This window comes from Triticum aestivum, chromosome 4B (genome assembly GCF_018294505.1).
Source record: "Triticum aestivum cultivar Chinese Spring chromosome 4B, IWGSC CS RefSeq v2.1, whole genome shotgun sequence".
Lineage (NCBI taxonomy): Eukaryota > Viridiplantae > Streptophyta > Magnoliopsida > Poales > Poaceae > Triticum > Triticum aestivum.
The window spans coordinates 362,272,296-362,288,780 of record NC_057804.1 but is presented as its reverse complement, the minus strand read 5'-3'; the positions used below and the strand labels follow the sequence as shown (position 1 = coordinate 362,288,780).

Below are 16,485 nucleotides of genomic sequence, written 5' to 3'. Positions count from 1 at the left end.
CCTCTCGAACAGTGACCGGCTCTCGCCTCATCATGACGGTCAGTTTTAGCTTTCTCCACTGAGGCGTTAACCCAGCTCAACTGGGGCGCAATCGCAGTGGTTCTCCCAGTTCTACCTTAGCCGATATAACGGAACGTAAGGTACCAAAACATGGGATCCGGGCAAACCCAACTATTGACCCGAGACATGATTCGGAGCCGATGCATATAGTGCTATAAGTTCGGGGTGCCGCACTTGTGAAAGTGTTCGGACTCATCACACCATAATGCGGGAAACATGAGCCCCTGGTGTATATTAGCCGTACCAAAGTGTACGGACGCAACATGCCGTGAATGAAGATATGTATGAAAAAGAAATGCAATTATAAGCAAAAAGGTGTTGCATTGTTTTATTCAATAAGTGCTGCTACGAATGCAGAACGATAAAAATAGTGCGATAAGCAAGGGATGGGACTGTTAAACATGTCCCCCTCCAGGGGTAGGCTGCAGATTGGTGTATAAAAATGCTCGTAATGGAGACCACCTATATATTCGTTGTAGCCTTTATCCTTCCCTGGCTGTTGCATCGTGAGTTCGGCAGGTCTGCTGCCGGACAGGGCCTCTGACAAACGGAGTCCTATCGGTAAAAAATAAAAGGTAAAAAGAAAAGAAAAAGAACGACACACTTGAGAGCCCCTGGTGTGGTTGAGCCGCAGTCTGGGCTTATCGTGGTCGTGCCCCTCTCCCCATGCCCATGGTATCTTCGGAGCGTAATGGTGTACGCGAAGGACCTGCTTTGACGTTTTACAGGGGCTGGGGTTGGGGCCGCACTGCTACGCGTGCTCGGAACGTGCCAGGTGGTCTTGTTGTAAGTTACTCTGGGCGCACTTAGCTGTGTCCGACCGCTTAACGGCCGGACTCGAGAATTGCCTTAAGAGGCTGCATTGCACTTCTGCCGCGAGAGCCGCTGTATGTTCCTCCGTGCGGAGAGAACGTTCAGTGTTTCCGTTGACCGTGATGACTCCTCGAGGGCCTGGCATCTTGAGCTTGAGGTATGCGTAGTGCGGCACCGCGTTGAACTTTGCAAATGCGGTACGTCCGAGCAAGGCATGATAGCCGCTGCGGAACGGGACTATGTCGAAGATTAACTCCTCTCTTCGGAAGTTATCCGGGGATCCGAAGACCACTTCCAGTGTAATTGAGCCTGTACAATTGGCTTCTACACCTGGTATGACGCCTTTAAAGGTCGTCTTGGTAGGTTTAATCCTTGAGGGGTCTATGCCCATTTTGCGCACTGTATCCTGATAAAGCAGGTTCAGGCTGCTGCTGCCGTCCATTAGGACTCTGGTTAGGTGAAATACATCGACGATTGGATCTAAGATCAATGCAGCGAATCCGCCGTGGCGGATGCTGGTGGGGTGGTCCCTTCGGTCAAAAGTGATCGGGCAGGAGGACCATGGATTGAACTTCGGGGCAACTGGCTCCATCGCGTATACATCCCTGAGTGCACGCTTCCGCTCCCTTTTGGGTATGTGCGTTGCGTATATCATGTTCACCGTCCGCACCTGTGGGGGGAAACCCTTCTGTCCTCTATTGTTCGGCGGTCGGGTCTCTTCCTCGTCATCGCTATGCAGCCCCTTGTCATTGTTTTCGGCAATTAACTTGCCTGCCTGCTTGAATACCCAACAGTCCCTGTTGGTGTGGTTAGCTGGCTTTTCGGGGGTGCCGTGTATCTGGCACAAGCGGTCGAGTATTCGGTCCAAATTGGACGGACCCGGAGTAGTTCTTTTGAATGGCTTTTTCCGCTGACCGGGTTTAGAGCCTCTGAATCCGGCATTGACTGCCGTATCCTCACTATTGTCGCCGTTAATGCGGCGTTTGTTTTTGTTACGACGCGGCCTGCCATTTCGGTCCTTGAAATCCGGACTGCCAGAATTTTTGCTGAGGTTGTTGCTGCGTGCTAGCCAGCTGTCCTCACCCGCGCAGAAGCGGGTCATGAGTGATGTGAGGGCTGCCATGGATTTCGGCTTTTCCTGTCCCAGGTGCCGGGCAAGCCACTCGTCGCGGATGTTATGCTTGAAGGCCGCGAGGGCCTCCGCATCCGGACAGTCGACGATTTGGTTTTTCTTGGTTAAGAACCGTGTCCAGAATTGTCTGGCCGATTCGTCTGGCTGCTGAATTATGTGGCTTAGGTCATCAGCGTCTGGTGGTCGCACATACGTGCCCTTGGAAGTTATCGAGGAATGCGGCTTCCAGGTCTTCCCAACTCCCAATTGACTCTGCTGGCAAGCTGTTAAGCCAATGCCGGGCTGGTCCTTTAAGCTTGAGGGGGAGGTATTTGATGGCGTGAAGATCGTCGCCGCGGGCCATGTGGATGTGAAGGAGATAGTCTTTGATCCAAACCGCGGGGTCTGTTGTGCCATCATAGGATTCAATATTGACGGGTTTAAACCCTTCGGGGATTTGATGATCCATTACTTCATCTGTGAAGCATAGTGGGTGTGCGGCGCCTCTGTACTGGGCGATATCACGACGAAGCTCAAGGGAGCTTGGTCTATTTTGTTTGGCCCGGCCGGACTTACTGTGTCCGGCGCGACGGTTGTCGTCACGTATCGTGGGACGCCCACGTGATCCATAGATCGATCTTGATTGTCTTGCCTTATCCTCCAATATATCTCGCAAGTCCGGAGTGCTCCCCTGTGGCCGTGTGCTTTTCGAGCGATGCTGGGGTACGGGTCTAGTAAAGGGCCTAGAGGCCTCTCTGTCGCGACCACGTGGTGGTCGGTCAGCCGTATTGTCTCCTGGTGATGCGGGTTCGTAAGCCTCCTCCTCTAATCGGGGGAGAAGCTTGCGTTTAGGGTTGCTTTTGGAGGGGCGTTCGAGCTCATGCTCTTCGGCCGCGAGGACTTCAGTCCATCTGTCGGCTAGCAGATCTTGATCAGCTCTAAGTTGTTGCTGCTTTTTCTTGAGGCTGTTCGCCGTGGCCATAAGCCCGCGCTTAAAATGCTCTTGTTCGGCGGGATCCTCAGGCACGACGAATTCGTCATCGTCGAGGCTCGCTTCGTCTCCGGAGGGAGGCGTATAATCCTCTGCCTCTTCTTCTGCCGCTCCTTCATAAGGGCTGGCGTCTCCGTCCTCCTGCGCTGCATCTTGCTGGAGTGGGTTGTCTTCGACACTGTCCGGTGTATTATTGTCTCCGGTGCCGGAGTCTTCATTCTTGCTGTGGCGGGATTTAGAGCGGCGGCGCTGACGCCGGCACTTGGGCTGCTTTTTGGAGGGGTCATCCTTCTCTGTTCCTTCGCCATTCCCATCTTTTGGGATATCCACCATGTATATGTCATATGATGAGGTGGCCGTCCAGTGCCCAGTAGGCGCTGGTTCTTGGTCATCTCCGGCATCATCGTCCATACCGTCGATGTCCTCGGAGTCGTAGTCCAGCATGTCGGTTAAATCATCGACAACGGCTACCAAGTGGGTGGTGGGTGGGCTTTGAATTTCTCCGTCGTTCGCATCCCAACCGTCCTAACCGCAGTCCGGCCAGGGCTCTCCTGATAATGAGAGATACTTTAGTGAACTCAAGATGTCGCCGAAAGGTGAGTGTTGAAAGATGTCCGCCGTGGTGAACTCCATGATCGGCGCCCAATCAGGTTCGATCGGGGGGAGCGCGGGAGGTTCGGAGTCCAGCGCCTCGGAGTCACAAGCTTTATGAGGGACAAAGTCAGTGTTCGGCTCTATCGCCGTAGAGGTTGCAACCCCCGAGGCGGTGTCTAGGCATCCGTCCTCGATCTGTGCAGCTGGCTCCGAATTGAAGATCGGAGCGGTTTCGAGTGCGGCCTCCAGGGTACTGTCCGGCTGCAAAGCTAAATCATGCTCGCCGCGATAGTGTGGCACGCTCGGTTGTGGCTTGAATACATCGAGGATCAAGTCCCCGCAGATGTCAGCCCTGAAGTTCAAACTTCCAAATCTAACCTGACTGCCAGGGGCGTAGCTTTCGATATGCTCCAGTTGGCGAAGCGAATTGGCCCGCAGTGCAAAGCCGCCGAATACGAAGATCTGTCCGGGGAGAAAGGTCTCACCCTGGACTGCGTCGTTGATGATGGTCGAAGAAGCCATCGAGCCTATCGGTGACGACACAGAGGAACTCTCAATGAAAGCACCAATGTCGGTGTCAAAAGCGGCAGATCTCGGGTAGGGGGTCCTAAACTGTGCGTCTAGGCGGATGGTAACAGGAGACAAGGGACATGATGTTTTACCCAGGTTCGGGCCCTCTTGATAGAAGTAAAACCCTACGTCCTGCTTGATTAATATTGATGATGTGGGTTACAGGAGTGGATCTACCACGAGATCAAGGAGGCTAAACCCTAGAAGCTAGCCTATGGTATGATTGTTGTTCGTCCTATGGACTACAGCCATCCGGTTTATATAGACACCGGAGAGGGCTAGGGTTACACAGAGTCGGTTACAAAGGTAGGAAATCTACATATCCGTATCGCCAAGCTTGCCTTCCACGCCAAGGAAAGTCCCATCCGGACACGGGACGAAGTCTTCAATCTTGTATCTTCGTAGTCTTGGAGTCCGGCTGATGATGATAGTTCGGCTATCCGGACACCCCCTAGTCCGGAACTCCCTCAGAGACCCACACCAAGATTCATCGGCCCCCTTCATGATCACTCCGAAATTTAACGACCCCTTCTGAGATCACTACGAGACAAAGAGAAGACAGTTATCAGCTGGAGTTACCACATGAGTTACCTGATGTGCACAATGCTTTCCAGGCATCACAACCCCGGAAGTGTTTCCAACTTCCTAACTTGCCCGATCTCTACGAGGGCATTGACCACCGAGCCATCGACCCCTAGCCCAATCTAACCTACCGCGAGCTACCCATTAGCAACCTAGATCAAGAAGAGTGTCATACACGAAGCCACACCATCAAGTACTTCAAGATTAATGGAGCACTACACGGAAGCGGAAGCAACATGAGGACTTGAAGACTACCCCGAATCCAGTTTTCATATTCCTTTCCACGCCTAGTTTGCGAATCTCGGGGACGAGATTCTTGTAAGGGGGGTAGGTCTGTCACACCTTGATTTTCGTGGCACAACACTTAAGATGATAAATCATGATAAAATGTGGTTTGACAAAAACTTTTGCATTATTTGACTTTTTATTTTGAGTTGGTTTTCTCTCTGTGTTTTTCAAGTGCTCTTTAAAGTCGACACAACTCCACCTTCTATACTTCATGTCCTTGCCCCAAGCTTCTACCCAATGATCATGCCATGTGTATAGAGCAACATAGTATTTTCTTGCAAAAATAATTTGGCCAAATAGTATTTTCAAAAATTAGTTTCTTTTCAAAAACCCCTGAGTTGAGGTTTGCACTACAAGTACTTGACTTGGGGTGTGAAAAATCATTCAAAAGGTATATTTGAATCCTATTAGATGTAGGACACCCATAAACCACAAAAATATAATTTTAAAAGTTATTTTCCTATTTTACTTAAAAGCTTTTTCTTAAGGCCAGAAATGGTCCTTAATAGGGAAAAAATATTTTATTGTTTCAAAAATATTTGACAAAAACCTAGGGAAACTCAGTGGACATATATTGTCCATATATAAGAGTTTCAACACATGGTCATGTTCAAAATATTGGTCAAATCCCTCAAAAACCCTTTCTGGATATTTCAAGCTTTTGAAATATTTACAAAGGAAATATTCTCCAAAAATTCCAAGAAAATTCTATCATGTCACATATGACATGTTGGATGATCTTGACAAGTATCATGTCATGGAGAATAGTATAACCCATGAAATCCCCTCAAAACCATTTCTGTCCATTTTGAAGTTTGAGCAACTTTACATTGCCAAACATGTCCAAATGCTCTCAAATCTTGTGAAAATGCTCAAATGGTCTAATCATTCATCTAGACAAAATGGCACAAGTTGGAGAAAATGTTATATTGATCAAAGTGCCCCAAAACCCTCTTTGACCAGAATCTAATTTGAACAACTTTGTACTACCAACTTTCTCTGCTTGACTCCAACTTTGGTGAGCATATTAACATGACGAAATGAGGCCACTACACCAAGTGGTGCATCAAGGAGAAGTGATTTGCTCAACTAGATCTACACAAGTTCATTTCTGCTAATTTCTAGGGTTTACAAAAGTTGCATTGGCAACTTTGCCCAAATGGACTCAACCTTGGTGGAACCTATTATTATCTCATGCCGTTTGACCCTGTCAAGCCTCATGACAAGAGGATTTCATATTCTTGCCCAAACCAACAACAAACACCTTCTACCATTTTACTAAAACCCCTGTTTTGACCACTTCCACTCTTCTCCATGGCCCCAACTTTTTACCACACCTCCTCCTAACCTCCCTCTACCTCTGGCATTTAGCACAAGTCAATTCTTATTGATCAAGGGGATGGAACCACCAATTATCTATTCTGGACAGCCCCATTTCCACTCTTCTCCTTCCTTTCTCTTCACCCACTGGCCACCCAAAGCATCCAAGGCCAAGATCCCTTTCTTAGCACCCCACAAATACTACTAGACATGCAAGGGCGCGCCCACAAGCATAGAAATTGGCCTGGACAGCCATATGGGCGCTCTGGAGCGCGCTACAGTGTGCTCCCGCACTTTAGCCGCCCCCTTCCAACCACCTCCGGAAACCTCGGGCCGCCCCAGCGCGCCCGACGAGACGCCTCGACATCTGCAGCAAGCTACTCTGTCGGCCCCCTCCTCTCTCTCCCTCTCCGGCTCTCCTCACATGCGGACAGAGCGCCGCCCGTGCACGCCAGTCATTGCCCACAATTGGGACCCGCTTTGCCGCGTTCCCCGCTCCCTCTCTTCTCCCCCCTAGGCGTAGTCGACCCCCACGAATGCCCTAGACTCGGCGCAGCACCCTCCTGAGGCCCATAGCAACGAGCACGAGCTCGCTGGTGCACGAGCCCACGGTGGACCGCCGCTCGCCTATATAAAGCATCCTCGAGCCCTCCTCTCGCCACCACTCATTCCCTCCCACTCCAAATAGCCCCACTGGGCCTCCCGTTCATCCCCAGAGTCGCCCAAGGTCAAGATCGAGCTCAAGATCCGCCGCTTCAGGTCGACGTCGATCTCGCGGTACAGGCCTCCTTTGCCCTCTCTCTCTCTCTCTCGATCTGGGACCGCCTCACCTCTCTTACCATTTCCCCTCTGTCTCCCCTCTCTATTGCAGCCGAAGTCGACCGGGGCTAGCTCCTCCCGAAGCTCTACCGCCGGCTTCCTTGTTGCCGGCGAACCCCTGCACCCCGGCGACCAACTCCACCTCCACCCGAACGGTGACTCCGTTCTGAGCACGTCGGTGTCCTTAGATCGCCTCACCGTTGGCCACAGCAGCGCCGGTGAGCTCGCCGCCCTCTCTGACCCAACGTTGTTGACAACGGCCGTGGGGCCCATCCGTCAGCCTCACATCCTGACGTGTGGGTCCCACACATCAGGTTTAAAACACACGCGCGTGCACACCGGTTCGCTGCGATGGCTGGAGATGTATTTCCCAAATACGCCTTCGACGTGGCGGCCTCGCGTGAGCTGAATTCCCTCTGGGCCTGCTGCACTATGGCCTTTCTGGCCGAGTGGCACAGTGCCACTTTTCTTTTTCTTTTTCTGTCTGTTTTATAAAAATTCCACAGGATAAAATATTTATCCAAATGGAATAATTCCAACTCCTAAAATCTTAGAATAATTCCACCTATTTATTGATGTAACATTCATGCACATCCATCACACTTTTTTGTACTGTTCAAATTTAAATTCAAATTTGAGCATTTAAATCCTTCTTTGAAAATCCATTTCCACTATTCCTTAACTCCAAATCCAAAACTAGGAATTTTCCCCTTTTTAGATTTCCCCCTAGTATTTATCAAAAATAAGTTAACATTTTTCTGAGCACTTTGATTTTTTTGTTTTACTATTACCTTATTTTCCCGTCATTTGTTTTGCGACGGATAGATCCCATATTTTACAAAGTAGTTGAATAAGAAGAAGGAGAAGGACTTGAAGACTTTGAAGACCAAGGCAAGCAGCCCTTTGACCATGTATATGAAACCCTTTTTATGCATGTCATATAGCACCATATTGTTGTTGCAACGGAATCATGATGAGGTGGTAACCACTTTGATGGTTTGCCACCGTACTTCCTCGTTGATACTTGCATTGTGCATGACCGTACCTTCTTATGAGGGTTATGCCAGTGGGGGTAGATAGGATGCTAAAGTAGTGCTACGCAAAAAGGGACGGGAATATGCATGGTGATGGAGATAAAGTATTTTCAAAAGACTTTTCGAAAACCCCATCGGGTGCCACTTATGCCCGGGGGAGATGATGAGCTGGGTAGCCACTTGATGACGAAGTGGTGTACCGAGGCAAGTGTGTGTTGTTTTCAAAACGGATTGGTTTAAGTTGCGACCGTTATTCTAACCTTACATGCACAACCACTCTACCCTTGTATGGGAAAGGGCATTATTGATTACCTAGGCCGATACTAGCTTGGAGCCCGCATTACTAGTGATGGGGGAGAGTTGGTGCTCTCTCTCGGGACGGGGTCGTGCCAGGTAGGGCGGCCATGACTGTTTTCACAGGGCACCAGATACACCGTTATGTCCCCTCTCGGATGTTACGATCTTGAGTGAGTCTCGTATGATGTACATCGTGAGGATACGGAACAACGAGTGGACTCCTTGTTAGTGTCATCTAGGGAAAGATAGTGATTGGGTGCTTACCCTGGGTACTTGAGGTATCGCGGGTCGTGGATGACACGGAAGTTCCCCGGATCTTGTGTGTAAAGTGTGCAACCTCTGCAGAGTGTAAAACTATTCGAATAGCCGTGTCCACGGTCAAGGACAGTTGGGTAACCGCTCTTGGGCTACGTCCACTTGTTTACAAACCAGTGTGTGTGTATGGGAAAAACTACTTGGGTCAAGTCAAAGCACTTGACATGATTGAGTTGGGTTGATGCCCACTCTATTTATGTTGATATTTGTAACCTATCCTCATGGTTACTTGAATTCTCCTGATGCATGTCTTACAAGTTGTTGAACATGTCATTGGACTCAAAACTAGCTTTCTGCAAAAATTTACCTATATCATGCATTGTTGTATCTTGAACCAAAACATGGGTTGCTTGCGAGTACATTCAAAGTACTCATTGGCTTGCCACTGGTTATTTTATTGGCCAGGCATGAAAGAACAGGATATGATGAAGAGTACCTTGGTGACGAACATGCGAGCTAGGACGCTTCCCAGTCAGAATGCCTGTAGGGTTAAGGCAGATGGCATGGGTCCAAGTCGTTATTGAAGATTTCCGCTGCGATGATACACTCAAGACTTGACCATAATGTTCCTACTTGTGTAAATCGGTATGTATGAACGCAAGACTCTTGTTATTCAGCTTCTGGGTGTTCAGTGAGCATTGATCTCTGGCATCACTGTACACGTGCATTCGGTGATATCGACTTATGGGTCGGGGTCCCCACACCTACTGATTCCATGTTAGCGATGAAAAGAAATTCATAGTATAGTTGATTTTGTTAGGGCAATCACATATAACAACAAATTTTATCTCTCTTAGTTGGGGAAAGCGGGGACATGCTGTCTACAATAGATGTATATACACATTTAAATTTAGTAGCATAGAACAAATCTAATCCCATTTAGTATGAAACTAAGGTATTTTGTTGTCTATAATGAGATGCATAGACATTCTAATTTGGTAGCACACGGTCCCATTCAAAGTTATGCCGCTGGAAATACGTGTATCTTTTTTAATCCATGCGTGCATGTAGAAAAAACAGGTATTAGTTGTTTTACTTGTCAGCATGCACATATAGTAACAAATTTAACCCCCTTCGATAAAAAAAGTATAGGTTTGTTGTCTACAATACGATGTACATGCACATTTTACTTTGGTAGCGGAGAGTCTTATTCAAATACACATCACATTCAAAATATATGTATTTTCGATAATCTTTTATTTGAGCAAGCACTCGTGGTAAAAATTGAGACCCTTTTATATAAAAATTAGTGCATATCTTTTTTCCTAAGAACGTATGCATACTTAACACCATGTATGAAATCAGTTAATGAGGCCTTATACTATTTTAAAAAGAGGAGTGTTTTTATCAATTTGTTTTCGTATGTTTGAAAAAAAAGTATTTATGTGCCACTTAATCGCATGTATATTTCAATGCAGTCGTATGGCAGCCAGTTCGGCCCATGAATGAAGCAACTTATTTATCCCTTCTTCCTCGACACTTATTTATCCCTTCTTCACAACAGCTTCGCTTAGTCAGAGAGAAAACTCCTTAGTAGTACTCCCATCATCTCAATAATTGGGATGGATATCATCCACTACAATGAAGAACAACAACATTTATGTATATCTTGAACAATAATAATGTCATTTACAGTACATTTGGTCAAGCAACCAATTAGCAGAAGAATAATAACATTTCTCTATATCTCGAATTCCACATATGGGATTATTAATATCTTAACTTGTATGGATGGCTTCACTCGTAATAATACATATGCCTTCTGTTTATTTTCTTGACAAAATGTCCATCAGACAAATCAATCAAATAGGAGGAAGTGAGGAGTATTTCAAACCGAGACCAAGAATTGATCGTAACTACATGAAGCGTAGTAGCTTTGAAGTCTCTTAATTGTTTTCATGCTACTCCACCAGGAAAGTGCAGGGCTTCAAGAACCAAAAGACTCCACTCGAGCTCTCTTCGGACTCATAAGCCATGTTGTTGTCTATATCCCAAAAGGTTGCCTTTTAGCATCTCCGTTATTCTCATTAGCATCTCTATTTACCATAATGGTGTTGTTTGGAAAATTCACAATACAATGCACAACGGAATTAGTGCCACATGTTGATGCCACTAATTAAAAAAACACCCTTAAGAAAAACAATCAACTGAACCTTGAACGCAAGTAGGCCTAGAGCTAGAAAACAGTACATCATATTACTAAGCAAAAGCAAGTATACATATAAAATTGAGAGGCAGAACTATTTGAAAACCAAAATTTAGGCCAAGTAAACCATAAACATCAGGGATTTTCTTGATGTCACGCGGGAGACGGCAGTAGGAAACATATAATTGCACTCTGGGTAAACCTTGAACACTTTAAGTAAGCAAACAAAAGATAAGTCTGAACATAGCTTTATTTAGTCACAGCAACAAAAGATTAGTCTGAACATACTACCAGCAATCTGTTGTAGTATGCTGGAACCATAGAAGATCGGTACTTTAACAAAAGTAATTGAACATTCGGTTCCCATTTTCATGGTACATTACATGCATTTTTCATTAGTATAGTTGATAGAATGATTGTCCTTTTCTTACATGAAGCACTATACAGAAGTTATCCTAGTAGCTTACATGCATAAACATATCAAGCAATTCGGGTATGCCATTTTCTACAACATATTTATCAATACAATAAATTTGTCAAGTACTTCGAAGACACAAATCCAAAAATATATATTAGATCAGGCCATCCAGAAAGTGTAGTAACAAGTTATGAGAAGATGCTCTCCTCAATTAGAGGTTTATTTACGAAAAGGATGAGAAAGGAACCACAACATTTGCATAGATAGGCAGAAAGATAGAGTAATAGAGATCAGGAAGCGAATGGACAACGATCCAGAGAAACCCACCTTGGCATGATGAGCCGGCCCTCAATGGTTAGCTAGAGACTGAGAGGAAGGAGAGGAAGTTTACATGTGGCGCACAAACCTCCTGTTGTATAAGTGCTTGTGATGGCACGCTACAGGTAGGTGCGCAAAGTACTCCAAACTCCTACAAACTGTACACAAGCAGAGTACTTCAGTAGATGAAACATTCAATTCGAGGAGGTCAAAATGGTATACAAGCTCATGCAAGTTCTAGTAATGTTTTCTACAACTAAAATAATAAAAAATGGTGATGTTCATATGACAGAACCAGTAACTTCTAAAATAGGAAAAGCCGAAAAGGTTGGCATCAACACGAGTAAGCATCTGGAACACATGAAGGTTTTCTCTTCTTTTTTGGAAAGAGAACATGCACTGCCTTTCATCCATTGAGCCATTGACCAATGAGGACCTGCATATATATCGTGTACCTTGCTCCTCAAAAACAACAACTCTTCTTCATCGGTCATTTTCTATGATTATGTGTTTAACAAATATAGCAAGCTGGAAGAATGTAGGTACCTCATACAATACCCAATTTTAGAAACAAACAAGACATGGGAGCTAAAGTGAAAACGGAAAAAAGGAATAACCATGTACACTTTGATATGGGTAGTGCGGATATTTAATCTCAATAGGACAACATAAATTTTATCAGCTAACCAAAGAACAACAGGTAAACTAAAGTACAACAGGGAAAGCCTGGATCTGATTATTATAAAAATAATAACACAAATTGATCTAGCATATATAATTTGGCTCGGTGTATCCATGTTAACAACTGATTAACTGAATAATTGGGCTGGGGTACCGAGGCTAATTACTTATGTGATTCCTAATCAGCAAGCCTACTAACGTGCGGCCACCTATAGCTTTTATGTAAACATGGTCTTTGTTTCAATAATGTCAATCTATAACCACAAGCATTAACAATGCGGAAAAGGGGAAAGATAAACCAAGCGTAGTAATTGTTAGTAATAGCAAACAAACCTGTATATGTGGAGGTAGGATTTATCTATTAACAACTCCTTTTCATACAGCTGTCAGCAAATATCATTACTACGCTTCTAAATCTGCAACTAACAAAAAAGACAGATCAGAATGCCTATTACGATACACTTGTCAGTCAAAAGTGACTATAAGGTGGTTGAGGAAACATCAGTAACACCCAGATTGCAGATTTGTGTGAACAGGAAGACAACAGGCCAATTTTTTCAAGCTTTGTCTTGTAGTTCTAAATGAAGGGTTAATCAAGGGAAGCAGATAACTCAACAGTGCTCATTCAGGAAAGAACATCACATATGACCCTGGCTCCCAGCCCACTGCACACAGAAATTTGGTAACTTGTTTTCATGATCAAACCATTTGGAAGCTTCATATTATACAATAAAAAAACAAACAAGTTTCACAATTGCAACCTAATTAAAGAACATGCTCAATGAAAAGGGAGGAAGAACTCTATAGCAATCCTACACTGAGTTGATCATTGCATGATAACAATATTTCTCTTTTACAGAACTAAATTTCAACGAGTATGTAAGCACCCAATTTTTAGCCAAATAGCCAGAGTTAGTATCTATTGAATCCACACTTATCTCGACGTAGAGAGTAGACAAAATAAGAGAAAAACCGATCTTCAATTCAGTGTTTTGTTAATCTCACTCTGTACTAAGCATCGATGCTATCTAAACTCCTACAATTTTCATGAAACTAACAAAACAAAATCATCCTTTGGACATGCTTATCAGTTTTACAGTCAAAGAGAGCTTATTAGGCCAATAAACCATACAATGTGATTTCTTAGGCCAATAACTCACATCACAATACCACTTTCCATATGATTACCATCCTCTCATAACTAATATCGTAGATCCCAAAACTATGCATTCTCTGCCAAAAAGCTAAAACCTAGAATTACTCACAAAAGTATACTCTACAAATAAATGATCAAAGTTTACAACTACTTGTCTTGTGAACTACTTAGTTACCTTCCTGCTACTAAAAAAGTCAAACATACAACCAATATGCCCAAGCTTGAGAGAGAGACACAATCCAAATGCATTACCAAAGAGCAGAAAAACAAGAAAGATTGACCTGAACAACAGATTGCAGAGAAGACTAATGCATTCTCAATTTATTTGCTCCTTTTGCCCTACGGAGCAAATGGTCGAGCTGGCCGTAGGAAGGAACACACCCACACATGCCAAGAAATGCGTTGGTAAAAGCAAAACAAAAATAAAATATATAAACAATCAGATGGGTTTAATGCTTTGGGAATTGAGAGAGTTGATGGCAGAGACAATCCAAGAAGCATATGTAGCAGAAATTTGCATCTGCTTGTCCAAGATGATGTGCTCAACTTGATGACTTGGTGGATGACCAAAATCATATCCACTATGAAGGTCCTTGATTCTTATATGATATGGGATATCAACATAAAGTACTACATAACCAAGATAAGCAGGTAAAGGGTTCATTAACAAATATGGCGGCAGCTCACAGGTAGATTCTTGTAGAAGATTCAAACACAACTTATTTTATTATTACTTCTAATCTGAAATGAAGACAACTTTAACATATAATACCAAGTTGCAAGAAGAAGAAAGGTCCTCAGATGAATAGCCACTATAGAACTATCTAAAAGTTGTTGTTCTACTGAGCATCTTACCGAGTTATTAGTGTATGTAATGTCACACATATAGTTGGCTCTCCTCTCATCAGACTTCATACCCGCCTATGCATATGCCACAGATGAAAGAGTGAAAGAAGGTTAAATGTTTCCTCCGATCATACGTTTATATAAAGATACTGTAACAACGCAGAAACTGACTGGTTCCAAGCCAGAACGATAAGGTAGTCTAGAAAGTATGACAACAACATTATGTAGAAGTATACCTGAATTAGACCGACAGTTAGGCCAAGAAAACGATGAACGCGGCCCATCCATTCAGCATCTCGCTGTGCCAAATAATCATTTACAGTCACCACTGAAAAAGGATTACAGCGCTTATAAATGTAAAGAAGTGGGACCAAGGACATGGATGCCTGTTTAGGGTTTAACAATGGAAATGTAGAAAGTGGATCAAATCAATGTATAATATCAACAAACCAACCTTGAATAAACATCTTTGTTTGGATCAACAAACATAGGTGAGAGTTATAATCTGAGTAACAAAAATATCTTATATATACTCGTGCATAAATTATTTAATAGTATCATTTTAGGAAACTACGGTGGGGGGATATGGTGGTATTTAAGAACAAAAGAACGGTGCATTGCGCTCATCCATGCACAATGCCATGATAGACTCAATGGTACTCCCTCCGTAAACTAATACAAGAGCGTTTAGAACACTATTTTATTGATCTAAACACTCTTATATTAGTTTACAAAGGGAGTACAGTTTAAGTCAGAACTTTGGATTGGCAAAACACAAATAATCTAAATGCATACAGTACCATGAACTCCATCCCTAGTCAGTGCATTGAGATAAGCTGCCAAGGTCGACACGAGTGTCTTCCCCTCGCCAGCATTCATCTCTGTAATGCACCCATCGTGGAGCACAGCGCCACCAATAATCTAACACAAGAACATCAATCATATGAAGCTCAATCACTCCCAAATAAACTCGTGCACTACCTGAACATCCTAACAGAGCAAAACTGGTATGCCTGAACATCGAAGTGTCACATGCCGAGCGTCCTCCTTGCCGCCTCCCTCACCACAGAAAACTCCTCTGAATAGAAGCAAACACACACCAACGCATCTCAGATGACAACTTGAAGGGAACACTGCAATGCAACACTAACAATAATAGGAACAACAAGGGGACCAACCTGCCTGAACGTCGACGAGCATCTCCCCGCGGCCCAGGCGCGCGCGGAACTCCTCCGTCTTCCCCTTCAGCGGCAGGAACACATAAATCCATCATCCGCACAACAAAAAGCCATTAGGAATTAGGAACCATGGGTGGGGTGTTGCAGACGGCACACCACCTGTTCATCGGAAAGCCTCCGAAGAGGCGGCTCGAGCATCTAGGTTCGTCTCCGCCACCGCCTCTACGCAGGCTCCCCGTCGGCCGATGACCAGGGCACGCGCCACCCCGCTTTTCCTTGGCTAGCTCATGCGTTTAGGCGCGGCCATCACTGGTGATTAGGTGGGTGCGACAAGGAGACGAGGAGGGGCTCGGGACGGACCAGGAAGGGGGAGAAGGACAGATGCAGGAGGGCGCGGCTAGGGTTGGTGGGGGTGGCGGCTGAGATGAGGAAGGACCAGAGGAGGGAGAGGTGCGGGCGGGCTGCTATAGGGATTGGGGGGGCAATGTGCTTTCTAGGAGGCTCAACCAATTATACCCTCACACCAACGAACCCAACCAATACATGACGACCCCACCGATGAAGCGGCCCACCGATCATGCACATAGGAAAGAAATAACATGGTGAAACATGCAGTGAATATCCAATGGTGGATGAGAGGCATGGTGGGAATTTTACCTCGATTTGACGGCCAGCGAAGGAACCGATCGAGGGAGCCTTCTCCATGCGAGTTGGCTAGCCTCATTATTGTTTTAAATGTGGCAGGCTTAGCACCTGTAGGAGAAAGTACAATAGTGGGCTATAAGCCCGCTTTAGGGCATCTCCAACAGTTTGTATGTTAGCTTGTTGGTAAAATATGACATGTCATCAACAAACACCTTAACATATAACAACTTCAATGGGTTGTATCTTGTTTGCCTAATAGGATGTGAGATAATAAATAAAGTGCTCTCTCATTCTACATTGGAG

The 16,485-nt window shown here is 45.1% G+C and overlaps 1 long non-coding RNA gene across 2 annotated transcripts; it reads right to left on the bottom strand.

Annotated features, from left to right (window-relative positions):
• Window positions 1–10,408: 10,408 nt before the first annotated feature.
• LOC123094829 (uncharacterized) lies at window positions 10,409–16,006 on the bottom strand. 2 transcript variants are annotated; one of them, XR_006446002.1, is made up of 7 exons: window positions 15,697–16,006; window positions 15,538–15,601; window positions 15,341–15,437; window positions 14,596–14,687; window positions 12,691–14,434; window positions 11,686–11,834; window positions 10,409–10,830 (listed from the first exon to the last, which is right to left on the bottom strand). It is a non-coding gene; the product is annotated as an uncharacterized lncRNA (long non-coding RNA). The 2 variants fall into 2 exon arrangements; XR_006446001.1 differs by having other exon boundaries at window positions 15,538–16,006.
• Window positions 16,007–16,485: the final 479 nt, after the last annotated feature.